Genomic DNA, 14,179 nt, shown 5'->3' with positions numbered 1-14,179 from the left:
GCCACAGTCACCTGTGTGTGTGTGTGTGTGTGTGTATATATATATATATATATATATATATATATATATATATATATATATATATATATATATATATATCTATATATATATATATATATCTATATATATATATATATATATATATATATATATATATATATATATAAAATTTGGCAATATTGTGTTTGTTAGAACAGTGCAAAGTACCTGTAACCAATGATAATATCTCCAAATGACCTCCAAATGACTCCACGAGCTCAGCAGATAGAGCATAATAATAAAGCTTGAGTACAAACAAGAAGTCTTCCATAAAACTATTCCTAAAAGTAAATTTTGCTCAAAAACGTTACTCAGCCGAGTTACAACCCATCTGAATGTAAGACATGCAGAAGAAACACTTCTAGTCTATCAGTCAGTGCTCCAGTTTTGTCCCCATACTCCAGGTTATCATCTCTGAACCCCTTATTCATCCGCATGTCTGCCGTTTCGTCATGTCACCCTAATCGTCCATGACATACTTTGTTGGTTCCTGCTGAGCAACCAGGAAGGCAGAGGCCTTTGGATTTAGACAGGATGGGAACTACGTGTTCTAAGAAGAGGGTTGGTAAGACAGAGGCTGGGACCGACAGAAGAGAGATGGGTTTTCGGAGAGGAGAAGAAAAGAATACATGGATTTAGGGAGGGGGTGGAGGGTGGGTGAGTGGGGAGGGGGGTTGAAAAGAGGATGCTGGAGAGAAATCAGAAAAAAATTGGGCTTTTGTAGGGATAGAATCAGGAAAAAGGCAAGGAGAAAGAACAAATTTCACAGTAAAAAAAAAAATAGGATAAAAAGGATACATTTATATAATATAATATATTATATAGTATAATAGTATAGTATAATATTATTGTAGTCTATATATAAATGTATATCCTTTATCTATTATGAATGACAGAAAATGGGAAATAAACATATTAGTCTCAAAACCAGCATAGATTCTGGAAAAAAAAAAAAAAAAAAAAGAACCCAAAAATGCCTTTAGGCACCCTAAAGTGAACTTAGAGATTTCCTCATGTTTCTTTAAACTCAGAAGCACGTTTTCATGCAAGCCGTTGCACTTCTTCGCCGTCCACTGGAGATTAGCCCCGGTCGTCATGACAACCACAGCTGTAAGGCTGAAGGACGTGGGAAACGGCATATATGGCTTTACAGCTGTTAGCTCGTAGCACGGGATTTCTGTCCCTGGCATCCAGACCTAGGGAAAACTCCCCGCACAGATATCTTTCCCCGCGTTTATGCGAGTTTACATATTTTTCTGCCTGAGATGGCCTCAGCCTACCTTGACCAGTTTCGTCAACCCCCAGATAGCAGTGGGGGAAAAAAAAAAAGTGTAAACGCAAAGGCAACCTTGTTAGTGAAAGACGACGTTGCAGCTGCAGTCCCACCCTCCACTACACAGTATTCCTCCAAATGAATTAGTAAAAATACCCGAGAGCTTGAGATCCAGCATGCTGATTATTTAGTTCTGTTCCTCAGTGGGGGCAAATAAAAAAAAACGCTGCAGCTAAATCAGCGGTGAAACTCATATGATCCGAATGATAACCTTGCTTCAAGTTGATGTTGATCACAAAGACACTAATGAGAGCTTTAATCAGGAGGATGGAGCTTGATGAGGTTTCAGATGGAATTAGACGAGATAGACGCTCCAATTAAGAATCATTTTTTCCTCTTCGCTTCAACATTTGAGGACTTCTCATATAAGCAGATTGATGTGTACAGGGGGTGGGGGAAGGAACTCGGAGGTTTACTGGCAAGTGAAGAACCAGGCGCTGTACATGTGACAGCTGAGGAGCGTCGGATGCACTAATGATGTACAGCTTTGTAGGAAAAAATTGGATGGATAATAAATGGCGAACTGGGTTGTTGTGTGGATGTAGATAAGGCTCACTCTGTTGAAGATAATGCGAGCACGGCAGGGTGAGCGGCAGGGGAGAATGCTGACAGCTTTCAGCCTGAAAAAAAAAATGAGTCTAAAAAGCAGTGGGAAAAACTGTTCAGATCCAGTTGTGCTTGATGTGACTCAATAATCAGTAAATATCCTGCAATCAAACCACAAAATGATAGATAAAGATGATTTTTTAGTTAGAAAACTGCTGTAAATGTAAACGTGTTCAGTTAGTCTTGTTGTTGCTTGCACTTCTGTCAAAAAACACCAAATACTATGGGTGTGAAAGCTGTAGGGTGTTGGAATAATTGCAATCATTAAAAAATCCTGTTTCCAAGGTGTTTGGTATAAATTATAGTTTTTATTGTGGTATTGCTACAAGCCAGTTTTTCCACAAAGAGCGCTCTTTTCCTACAAATGCTAACCTATTAAATAAGAATACTATAATGCTTGTGGGCTATGAGAAAAACAAACCCTGAAATTCAGCTTCCTCCTCCATATTTAATTTGAATGTGAACACAAATGATACCAATTTATAATCATAGCTCCCGTTGTCTGGCCGATAAAATGATAATTATCTTTTTCTGCCGAGGGAAACATGCAGTGAAAACTATTTTTTTTTGATAGAATGTAAAGCTTTTAGGCTGATAATCCCTCTAATCATCACTCTGTAAAGTATTTTAAATGAAAAAGTGTAGTTACAAAGTTAGCTAAACAAATTTGTACTGCTGCAGAAATTATGCCTATAGCCATAATTCCAATGTAAGTAGCAAGGTAAGGTAAGCTAAGGTAAGTTTCTTTATATAGGACTTTTAGTAACAAGACATTGAAAGTTGCAGAGTTAAAAATGTTGGCCATATTTAAATCAAAACAACTGAGGTACTTCATTTGTATTTTGACACCCAATAAATCACAAATTTATCGCCATCGCAATATGCAAATCGCAAAGCATCGCCTGAAGCACAATAAGTGTTAGCTAATTATTTAAGCACCCTGCGTTCAGACCCTCAGTGCCCTTATTATGTTTAGTGACATTTGCTGTTTAATGCAACAAAAAAGTCATGAAACGTATAACAACAGTTGATGAAGTTGATGAGAAACTACAGTTAAGTTATTGCATTGCCAAAACACGATTATTTGGAAAGAAGCAACCTTTTCATTAAAACCTTGTGTTTGAGATGGAAATGATTCACGTTTTTTTTTTTAGTATCTGGATAGACTACTAATTATCTGGGGTCTAGGTTTGCTAGAATCCTAAAGCAGAAAGACATTCAAACTTTCTGTATTTCTTGTAAGCTGTATTGTCGCAACAATTACAAATTTTATCGCATATCACAACTTTCTTAATGTCAGATTTTAATCTAAGATGGCGGACAGTTTGTGTATGTCTTAACAAGTTTACCAAGTTTACCACGCATATTTGCGCATGTAGCTTTTTTTCCATTTCATGAACTGTAAAACGCAAATTCAAAGTAAAAAAATATTTGGTGACCATGTTTAAATCAAAGACGGTGGACATATAATGTAATGTCATGATGCACATAGTCACGTGTGGTTGTGAAGTGCAAAACTGAGTCAAACAGAGCTTTTTTAATGAAGAATAATGGATAGCGTACAGGGGAAACGACAGAGAGAGGAGGTCATGGAACACAGGCAGCGTAACGGGCAGCATAACAGAAGACTCTAGAGATGAACAACGACAAACAGCGACCTTACATAGTGAGAGAAGAGTGGAAATAGACATTGATTGCAGGTGAGTTAATCAGGGTGTAATGAGGAGCAGCTGAGGCCGAAAGAAAGCAGCCAGACTGAGGGAAGGAGACTAATTAACACAAATGGTGCTGAATTAGGATACAAAGAAACTTCTCAACCAAGGGGAAAAGACTGATTGAGATCTGAGAAATAGATTCAAAATGCACAAAGAATAGAACACAAGAATAAACTAAGAAACTAAACAGACCAATGAAATAATATGGCAAAAGTCATAATGGCAAAAATAACAACAGTATATGACAAGACCATTAGAACATGAATAGACAACAAGGAAATTCCGAAAACACAAAATAAAACCAAAACCCAAACGCCTGTGGATCAACTTCAATTGTTTTTCTTAAATGTTGTTTTCATATGTACCGGAATCTCGGTGTCACTCTGTGAGGTAGGTAGAAAAACGACACTTCCTTGCGTCTTTCTGAAAAAATCTTCACTGAAACTAATAAAGGAAAGGTTATCTACCTTCTCTGAACAAAGATTATGAAAATAAAATCCATACTTCTCACTAGAAATGTAATCAAAATGCATATAAACAGTTTTTTTGCTTAAATGTTTACCTTTCCACAGGCAACGGCAGCCATGTTCTTTTTTTTCGCGGGGCTTGCAAGTCAATAGTAAATGAATAAATAGCCAAATTGTGACAATACTACGTTTCCCCCTGTGGACCAACGTGGATATTACACATTTTTCAGTGAGAATGGGTTGTTAAAGGACACATGCCAAGCTGACAGCTACTGAACCATCGCAGCTCCACAACAAATACAAGAGATTTAGATAATTTTATTGATCTATGACAATTGGGCTTTTCCGTGATTCCTGTCATATCACCAACCACATTTAGCTCGAGCAGAAGCTCAGTCTGCTTGAACAACACGTGAGCAGATGGATACGTTTACAGGATTTTTGAAAGTGTTGCTGATTTAAGCTGTAGACCGTCAAAGTGTAAATTGTGACAAGCTCATTAAAGTTTAACCAAAGATCAAATATACATTCATGTGTGGAAGAAAGTAACTCATGCAAGGAGGAGCTGATTTTGCTTGGCCTTATGCAAGCACATATGTGCTTATAGAGGCACAATGTTTGTGTAATCTAATGACTTTCCTCAACATTTAAAATGTCACTTTGGGTTTCTCAAATTACAGGGATAATACTTAAAGCACAATCTTTCCTTCTCCTAGGGCACTGAATGGATGTCATTACATTTAATATACCATTGTGTAATGGTTTTATTACTTCTTTGGGGGCTTTGTTAAGGTAATTGTAATTGAGAAGACATCTTGAAGCTTCCTTGCGATCAAAGAACCTTGCATTAATTGTCAAGGTCAGTGTTCACGTGGCGCTGTAGCAGCTTTTACTTGGGAACACAAAGATTATCCAAGAGGAAGCAAGAAGAGGGGACACTTAATTATAGATGGAGGGCTTTTTTTGAGTGTTACATAGATTTTAAATGAATCTTGTCGAGGCACAGGATGAACTAACTAATGTAAGAAAGTGAATTGTGCTCATTTGTTGAGGCACAAAGAGAGAGGCCCTTCTGCTTGAGCTATTCTGTCTCTATTATGCATTAGTTCAAACACTGTTCGCTGCTGGTCAGGGAGTCTGCTGCTGCATCATTTAAGGGGAACGCTGTGTTCAGTTTCTGAAAAATGAAGCAAGGATAGTGGATTCTAGGTAGGATATGAAAGACGGAAAAGAGTGGGGTTTGGTAAAGGAAATCAGTGTGATTTAAATAGAAAAATCAATTAAAATTCACTATCTGGAAATTAACAATATGGATTTGAAACCTACCACAGGACAACAACCCAAACCATATAGGTACAGCTACAAGTCAAAGGTCCAGTCAAAGTTTTCACCTAAAGTCAATTGAAAGTATGTGCTCTAAAAATTCAAAATTAATGTCCCTGGCCTCTTCTGACTGAGCTCTTTAGCAAAGAAGAATTTGCCATTTATCGGGTTGCTTGAGGACCCAAAAGGCAGGCAGGAATGAGGCAGCCTTATTGTGAATGAAATCTTTATTTAACAATAGTTAGAAAATGTTCAAACTAATGAATCGGAGCAGAATGAGCAGCACTAGTAACCAACAGAGAATAACAGAAACAAAGAGACTTAAATACTGGGGAGCTTGACTGACATAGTGAATACATATGGCTCTAACTGGCATAATAAATGTCAACATATACAGATTATAATGTATGTATGTATGTATGTATGTATGTATGTATGTATGTATGTATGTATGTATGTATGTATGTATGTATGTATGTATGTATGTATGTATTGTAATGATTGATTTAACAGAACCCGATATTCAACCAGACACGGAGCATATGCTTAATAGGTTTATTTACAAAAGATCCAGTGGAACAAGAAAAACACCGTGGTTTAAATAACTGAAAAAAGGCAGACAGAACTTCCAGCAGCTGACCACTGCAGAACCGGGAGAATGTTGTCCATCAAAACAAGAATGTTTCCCTGAGGCCGTCCAAAACAACAAGAAGCACCAGGCAAACTTCAGGCAGGCAACAAGAACAGAGGGAAGGCTCAAAAAACAGAAGGGCAGAGATCTGGTCGGGAACAAACAAGCAGAATAGCAAAAATAAGCAGAGGCAGGAAGGCTCTTACCGACAGCATGTGAGTGGAGAGGAGTAGAGACGTTCTGGCAGAGTGCAGGGAACTGAGACAGGTATAAATAGGCTTGCTGACAGGTGAAGAGGGAGGGACTAATTAACCAAAACCAGGTGGGAGTAATCAAGAAGGGAAAAGACTAGAAGGCTGAAAGGACAGAAACTAAGATGAACAACTACAGAGCAAAAATAACCATAAAGAGAAAACCCAAGATAGAAAACAAGACTAAGACTGAACAGAACACAAGCTTTAATCAAATCTAATAAAGAAGACCAGATAACTGAAACAGTTAAAGCTAAACATGAATCCAATACTGGAAACATAAATAAACCCTAAGGCAGGAAAGTTAACTTAACCAAAACAACATGAACCAGAACAGAACATTACAGAGCCCCTCCCTCAAGGACGGATTCCAGACGTCCTCAAACCTCTATGGGAGACCAAAACAGAACGAAAGTCAGACCGGGTGGGAGGAGGGGGCTCCAGGATGGAGGGCCAGTGTCTGAAAAAAGAAAGCTGTTCATAACAACCAAAACAAAAGTCTAAACAGAAATCAACCCTTTAAGGGACGAATCCAAACCATAAAATGTCTCAAGGAAAAAGGCCCCAAACAGTCAAAGTGGCTGGATCTCTGGCAAGTCAAGATGTCCGGCAGTCGTCCCGGCGTGACAGGTTCTCCGGCGGGCGGCCCCGGCGTGACAGGTTCTCCGGCGGGCGGCCCCGGCGTGACAGGTTCTCCGGCGGGCGGCCCCGGCGTGACAGGTTCTCCGGCGGGCGGCCCCGGCGTGACAGGTTCTCCGGCGGGCGGCCCCGGCGTGACAGGTTCTCCGGCGGGCGGCCCCGGCGTGACAGGATGTCCGGCGGGCGGCCCCGGTGAGTCAGGATGTCCGGCGGGCGGCCCCGGTGAGTCAGGATGTCCGGCGGGCGTCCAGGAGACCGTCGGCGGAGCAGGAACCTCGGAGACCGTTGGCGGGGCCTGAAGAGAAAGAAAGCAGACCCTGGCGCCGGACTACAGGCTAAGGAAGGCGCCAGACTACAGGCTAAGGGAAGCGCCTGGCTACAGGAATCTAAAGAGAGAGCCTGGCTGCAGGCGACTAAGAAGAGAGCCTGGCTGCAGGCGACTAAGAAGAGAGCCTGGCTGCAGGCGACTAAGAAGAGAGCCTGGCTGCAGGCGACTAAGAAGAGAGCCTGGCTGCAGGCGACTAAGAAGAGAGCCTGGCTGCAGGCGACTAAGGAGAGAGCCTGGCTGCAGGCGACTAAGGAGAGAGCCTGGCTGCAGGCGACTAAGGAGAGAGCCTGGCTGCAGGCGACTAAGGAGAGAGCCTGGCTGCAGGCGACTAAGGAGGGAGCCTGGCTGCAGGCGACTAAGGAGGGAGCCTGGCTGCAGGCTGCTAATGACAGAGCCTGGCTAAAGGCTGCTAATGACAGAGCCTGGCTAAAGGCTGCTAATGACAGAGCCTGGCTAAAGGCTGCTAATGACAGAGCCTGGCTAAAGGCTGCTAATGACAGAGCCTGGCTAAAGGCTGCTAATGACAGAGCCTGGCTAAAAGCTATGGGTGGCGGCGTCTGGTTAATGGCTACAGGCGGTGGCTGGCTAATGGCTATGGGCAGGGCCTGACTACAGGCTTCGGGTAGGGCCTGACTACAGGCTTCAGGCAATAGAGCTTTAAAGCTGCAAGGAGCTGGCACTGGAGACAGTGCGTTAACGCTACGAGGAGCTGGCACAGGAGACTGAGTCTTTAAGCTGCGGGGAGCAGGCACAGGAGACTGAGTCTTTAAGCTGCGGGGAGCAGGCACTGGATGCTCTTCTTTACAGCTGCGGGGAGCAGGCACTGGATGCTCTTCTTTACAGTTGCGGGGAGTCGGCACTGGAGCTGAAATCGAGGGCGGGTCCTCCAAGACCCCTTCTTGGGGCTTGGGCAGAAGCAGTTCCTCCTGGACCCCCACGTCGCCCGCTGGCGGCGGACCCCCCTGGGTCTCCACGTCGCCCGCTGGCGGCGGACCCCCCTGGGTCTCCACGTCGCCCGCTGGCGGCAGAGCCCCCCGGTTCTCCTCGGCGCCCGGTGGCGGCGAACCCTCCTGGGTCTCCACGTGAGACTTGGGCAGAGGCAGACCCTCCAGGGCCCCCTCTGGAGACTTGGGCAGAGGCAGACCCTCCAGGGCCCCCTCTGGAGACTTGGGCAGAGGCAGACCCTCCAGGGCCCCCTCTGGAGACTTGGGCAGAGGCAGACCCTCCAGGGCCCCCTCTGGAGACTTGGGCAGAGGCAGACCCTCCAGGGCCCCCTCTGGGAGCTTAAGAGGCGGGTCGTCCTGGACCCCCTCTCGGAACTCGGGTGGAGCCGGACCCTGCAGAGCCACCTCCTCATCGCCCGCTGGCGGCGGACCCCCCTGGGTCTCCTCGTCGCCCACTGGCGGCGGACCCCCCTGGGTCTCCTCGTCGCCCACTGGCGGCGGACCCTCGGGAACGGGGGCTGGTGCCGAGGCGTCGGCCGGACCCTCGGGGACAGGTGCTTGTGCCGAGGCGTCGGCCGGACCCTCGGGGACAGGTGCTTGTGCCGAGGCGTCGGCCGGACCCTCGGGGACAGGTGCTTGTGGTGGGCTATAGAAAGCCTGGAGGGCCGACTTGTAGTGCCCCTCCACCTCCTTTAATTTTGCCTCCAACTCGGCCGAATAACGGCAGTGAAGAACCTCCCTGAGGCGTTTAATTATGGGGGCAAAAGTTCTAATTTTGTCCTCCAATGACTTGTAGTTGGCGTCTGGGGCACCACTAGGAGGAGCTGTCGACAACTCAGGAGTGGGAAGTGGAGGACTCTGGTCTGCTGGGCAGGAAGTGGCTGGAAGAACAATGGAGGCTGCTGGCTCATCTGATCGACGCTCGGAACAGCTGGAGGTGTAGCTGACCAGCTGTCGCCTTCTCCTCCTGCGACGAGAGGGCAGATCTTGCAGGGGGGCTGATCTCTCCTGAGGAAAAGGATCTGCCAAGTCTCGTGGCGATCCTTGTGCCTCCGTGTCAGAAGAGAGAAACCGTGGCGGCTCAGGAAAGAGATCTGGACGGAGCTCACGCACCACCTCCGCGTCAATCTCCAGGAAAAGGTCCGGATCTGGACGGAACTGCGGTGAGTGATTGACGTGACAGGGATGGGGGGGTGGAGCGCCGGTTTTTGCAAGCAAAGCTCCTCCAGAACGGAGATAACGTGTCGGTGACGGGTTCATGATTATGGCCAGAACGTACTGTAATGATTGATTTAACAGAACCCGATATTCAACCAGACACGGAGCATATGCTTAATAGGTTTATTTACAAAAGATCCAGTGGAACAAGAAAAACACCGTGGTTTAAATAACTGAAAAAAGGCAGACAGAACTTCCAGCAGCTGACCACTGCAGAACCGGGAGAATGTTGTCCATCAAAACAAGAATGTTTCCCTGAGGCCGTCCAAAACAACAAGAAGCACCAGGCAAACTTCAGGCAGGCAACAAGAACAGAGGGAAGGCTCAAAAAACAGAAGGGCAGAGATCTGGTCGGGAACAAACAAGCAGAATAGCAAAAATAACCATAAAGAGAAAACCCAAGATAGAAAACAAGACTAAGACTGAACAGAACACAAGCTTTAATCAAATCTAATAAAGAAGACCAGATAACTGAAACAGTTAAAGCTAAACATGAATCCAATACTGGAAACATAAATAAACCCTAAGGCAGGAAAGTTAACTTAACCAAAACAACATGAACCAGAACAGAACATTACATGTATGTATGTATGTATGTATGTATGTATGTATGTATGTATGTATGTGAAAAGAAAAGTAAAGATTACACCACAAATCAGAATGTAAATACACAAAATACTAAAGAACAAAACCCAAAAATAAAACACCAAACATGACAGAAAATATTCCAGACAAAATTTAAACATGTTTTCTGGATCTGACTGCTCTTGCAATCCACTTTAGCTTCCACATTACTTTCCCATCCTTTACATAAAAAACAGTACTGCTCCCAGTTTCACCTGGATGCTCCTTGATTTCACATTGGTTGAAAGAAAATATTAAGAATAAATACAAATAAACGATAAACTTCTCAGACTTAGATTTCCTCCTAGGAAGCAATAAATGCAGCAGGGACCGTTAATGTTCTCTTTATAAAGCTCTCAAACTGACCAATGACAAATATGCACCATAATATTTAATGAGGTGAATAGAAGAAATCATACTTTACTTGTTTGCCTATTTATTTTGCCTATTTATGCTGTTCGATTGTGCATGCCTGTATTTTTTTGTGCAAGATTTCCGGTTGGTCACTTCCTGTCACTGGCTAGCAAGCTGAAAAGTGGCTTATGCAGCTACTTTGTAGCAAATTACTTTTCATTCTGACTTCGAGGAAGTCAGAGGCTCATTTGTACAGTTAGAGGTTGTAATATTAACCGGTGTAAAAGAAAGGTTTATGTGGAGCAGGAGTGTTTTAATCATCGACCGTGAACAAGAGCTGTGGATGCGAGGCGCCCTGCGTCCTTCACGCCCAACCGAACAATGAGAAATCCCTTCGCTTGTGGTTAAAAGCTTTAAATTTGAAGAAAACACCGAAGCGACTGTATGTTTGTTCTTTACATTTTGTGGACAAAAGACTTACAGAACGATGGCAGAAAAGTGACTGGGCTACGAAGTTCCAATAAAAACTCCAAGATGTGTCAAGAGGAGAGCAGACACATGTAAGCTAAGGTATATTTACGTTAGCCCACTTTAACTCTAAATCCTTAGTTTGTGTCCATCTTGATAACACATATGCTTTCACATCAAGCCTTTTAGGTTTGTTCTCTCTGTAAATTATTATCTGTATATTTTCCATCCCTGCTAGTAGGCTTATGGAGTTGTTTGTAAAGTTACACAATGAAAGATTTATAGCAAAATATGTTCAGACTGTCATAAAAGATAAAAGGCAGGGTTCATTTTCATATATTTGTTATTCATAAATCTATAAATAAGTCATAGTTCTAAGTTAAATATTTAATTAGTAAGCTAAATATTTAGCTCCAAAGTAAACGTTTAGTTTGTAAACTAAACATTTAATTTGGAACTACGTATTTAGTTTGAAAACTAAATCCTTGGTTTGCAACTTAATATATAGTTTACAAACTAAGCACTTAGCTTTGTAATTAAATACTTAGTTTGGAACTGTGACGTGTACAAATGTATAACATGGTGAAAATCAGATTTGCAAAATGAAACCCCATTTATTCTCTTAGGGTCATTACCGTTGTTAGATATTGACTGTGTAACCTTACAAATGGCAACCCAGATACTAGCACAGGCTGTTTGTAAAAATTGGAAGGAATGTGTGCAATATGAATGTTTGAATGAGTATTAGTGCTGACACAGGTGTTGCTATATTAGCTTGGTGTTATAATGGAAGCCTTCCCTGTTTTACCTGATATGTCCTTTGGGACATCCAGAAAGGAGATGGCTTGTGAGAGGAGGACATGTGCACTTTCAATACTGCTGGTATGGAAATGATGAATCTCTATTAAAGTTATGCAATCAAATACATCATAATTGCCCCTTTCAAAGCTTCCCTACATATCTAAGACAAAACCACAAACACTTATAATTTATATTTTAAACACAACACAAACGGGATCATTAAACACCTGGGAAATAAAACTTGTTTTCAGTTACAGAATAAGGTTTTCCTTAACTACTGCTCCAGTGATGGACTGATCTGAATGCTGACGTTATATAGCAGGGTAGAGGAAAAGGATGCAGAATTAAGCAAGCAAACCAAAACAGTTAAAGGTATTCTATGGAGAAAAAAAGCCTTATAGGCAGAGTGATAGGCAGGCACGCAAAAAAAATAAATGGTACCAAGAGGAAGAAACTGCCAAACTGGAAATCACAGCAAAGGAGCTGAAATAAATGCAAGTAGTCTATGATGTACTTAGTTCAGTAGTATGTGAATCTTTGATTTTTTTTATTCTACCTGAGTGTTGGGCGAAATATCATTACTCTGGTGATCTGGTCAGGATTTTGACAAAGTATTACTCTAAAAGTACACAGTAAAAGTACTTCATATTATGCATGCAAGTAGTCTATGAAGTACTTAGTTGAGTAGTAAATGAATCTTGGACTTAGTTCACTACTGGGAATAATTACTGTAAACTAGGTATCGTATGTTTCATGGGTCTGATTGAGAGACCGGACCTGCCCAACAGTCACTACCAGCAGAGTGCTTTCATCACCAGTACCGTAAATGTTAGTAGATATGCACACTTGGAAAAAATGTCCCGCTGATTTGACCAAGCGATCATGAACATCGGCTGGCTTGACCACAGTAGTGAATCCTCTGAGACAAAAACATGCTAACTGTTGCCTCGTTGTGATTAGATTGCTGGTCAGTTAATTTAGCAGAGATAGCGGTGCTACATTTTTGGGATTGAACTGATGCTATAATTGGATATCAAAACTTTCAAACGACTACCTACTTCATAATATTTAGGCTTGAACTTGTACCGATCTGATGTGCGGTCTCAAAGCTCTTGATGTAAGCTTGTCACGTTAAAATGTAAGTTAGCTTTAGATGGATGCTGTAACTTTATTTCTATTTTATTTGCTAGGGTATCGGTGGTAAAGAGCTAATGAAAACATTGGCCTCTAAAGCATTTTTTAAATAAAATTTTGTATATGAATAACGGTTTTATTTTCTAATCAACAGATTGTGCATCTTTTCAAGATAAGTAAAAGCCTGATCTGTTGTTCATTGAGGCTGCTTGGGTTAAGGTCATTGAAGTTTGGGTATTATTCTGTCAGCGTACCACTCCCGTTCTGTAAAACCATTCTAATTCATAACAGTCTAATCTTGAATGTCAATTTGGATAGGTGGAAAAATATGGATAGTTTATAGTTGTCACTATAAACTATCCATATTTTTATATAAATATTGTGACATCAAGGACTGTAATATAACAAAAATAACTGTTCCTTTAACTTTGCCAAAGGTCTGATTGGATTGTCCTGCATATATGAGCAGCGTCGTCCCCAAAAGGCTGAATGATGGATGTTTCCTGCGCCACAAAGAATTAAATGGCCTAAAATATGCTATGAGTCAAACGTTTAAACTTAGCAATGTTTCACCATTAATGTAAACAAACTGCCTAAGTTAATAAATTCAATAAGTGAAATATTGTATCTTCTTACCAGTTTATGTACATAAGATGCACTTTTGTTCTTTACATGTGCTTGGAGAACATCCACTTGATCAAAACATGAATAAATGCAAATTACATTAGCAAGTGAAATCAATTAAAAAATTCAATATTACACATTTTAGTTGGACACAATTTTTGTATATGTAACCATTTAAATGGTTTGAAAATAAGGATATGCAATACTTGAAAAGTTCTTAAGAAGAAGTAACTTCAAAATGTAAAACATCAAAGTGCTAAACAAAGAAATATTTAAAAGTGGAGATCCAAAACACATCCATCTGTATTATAATTCCACTGGTTTACAGTAAAATGTAACTAATCCGCAGTGCAAAATAGAGACACCTAGAAAAATAAAATTTTAAAGACAAATGTTAACAAATGAAAGTACAATCAAGGCACGGCAGGCTGTTAAATTATTCTTTATAAATCTTAAGCTTCAGTGGAAATCAGGATCTTTTTGACATGTAAGCTTCTCTGCTCAATCAGCATCCTCGTGATGATTTCCCCTGCATGTTCAACAGGCTGCACAGATTCTAAAGATTTTGTCCATTTTATATACCAGCTTGATGGGTACAGTCTAGTAGATGATTTTGAAAACTTTGAGCCTCCTGATAACTCTTTCCACATGTATGTGAACATTTGCAATCCTCCTTGTGG

This window comes from Fundulus heteroclitus, chromosome 24 (genome assembly GCF_011125445.2).
Source record: "Fundulus heteroclitus isolate FHET01 chromosome 24, MU-UCD_Fhet_4.1, whole genome shotgun sequence".
Lineage (NCBI taxonomy): Eukaryota > Metazoa > Chordata > Actinopteri > Cyprinodontiformes > Fundulidae > Fundulus > Fundulus heteroclitus.
Note: the sequence above shows the minus strand (reverse complement) of the source record.